Source organism: Acanthisitta chloris, unplaced genomic scaffold (genome assembly GCF_000695815.1).
Source record: "Acanthisitta chloris isolate BGI_N310 unplaced genomic scaffold, ASM69581v1 scaffold30077, whole genome shotgun sequence".
Lineage (NCBI taxonomy): Eukaryota > Metazoa > Chordata > Aves > Passeriformes > Acanthisittidae > Acanthisitta > Acanthisitta chloris.
The window spans coordinates 33,096-34,250 of NW_008682532.1; positions in this window are offsets into that span (position 1 = coordinate 33,096).

The following is a 1,155-nucleotide window of genomic DNA, read 5'->3' on the forward strand; positions in this document are numbered from 1 at the left end:
TGCCCCACACAGTGGCAGATGTTTTCCCTCCCAGGAATGACAAGGAGCAGGGTGACACTGGCTCCTGCCTCATGCCTCTCATGGGGTGGCATTTTCCTGAACAACAGCTGCCTCACAAATGCCCAGAGCACCTGGTGGGCTGTGGAGAAAGTGTGGGGTCATGCCCAGTGTTGTCATCACTGCTGGCTCGTCGGAGCTTGAGCCAGCCCACCGCCAGTGCCGTGAGTCCTCCCTCTGTGACAGGAGAGCTGGGCAGCCCCAGAAAATCCTCTAGCTGGGGTGGCATGGCAAGCAAGGTTAGAGGGAGCTTTGGAGAATGGCAGGGGCAACTGGTGCTGACTGCTATCACAGCCCAGCGACAGTCAGCAATGGCCTTGCTAATTTCCAGGGTGCCCCATCAGAGTCAGGTTGTCTCTGCTCACACCTGTAAGAGATATGGACTCAAGCAGCTCCGAGAAGAGCTCTGCCGGCTTCCTTGAGGCAGCAGCACGGGGATGGTTGTGGTAGGGACACCAGGGCTGTGCCACAAGGCATGGTGGTTGTGTGAGGAAGGGCTGCTCTGAGCCACCCAGCTCCTGCTGGCCGTCAGGGGCTCAGGGCTGGCTGTGGTGCACACAGATGCTCCCCTCCACGGCCTGTGTTTGGAGGAAGCAGGGACACGCGCTGCAGATCACCCCAGTGGTGTGACCTGCCTGGAAACCCACACTCAGTGGAGATGGTGTCTCAAAGCAGCCTGAAGAAGCCTCATGCACCTACCTGCCAGGTTCCACATTGCTGTACAAGGAGCCTTTGCTGTGGCCCTGGCAGTGATTGTATTACAATCCAGCCAGAAGATGCAATCACCCTTTGGCTTAATTGCATTCTGACAATAACCAGGCACAGAGGTGAGGAAAGGCTGCCTGGAAAGTGCTAGCCTGAAGTGAGGGACTGGAGCCATAAGCTTTTCAAAGCCTTAGGCAGAGTAGCCTGCAGCCTTTGAGGACAAAACCTCCACCTCCAGGCCCTTCTCAAGGCAACATTCCTCAGCTCCAAGGCAACTATGTCTCTGCTGAGCACAGTGGCCAGTGCTGCACAAGGATAGCTGGCTGCAGTCACTGGGCCACCAGTGCAGAGGAGTACCCTAGGCATGGTGAACACCCTGATGGCAGAGACAAC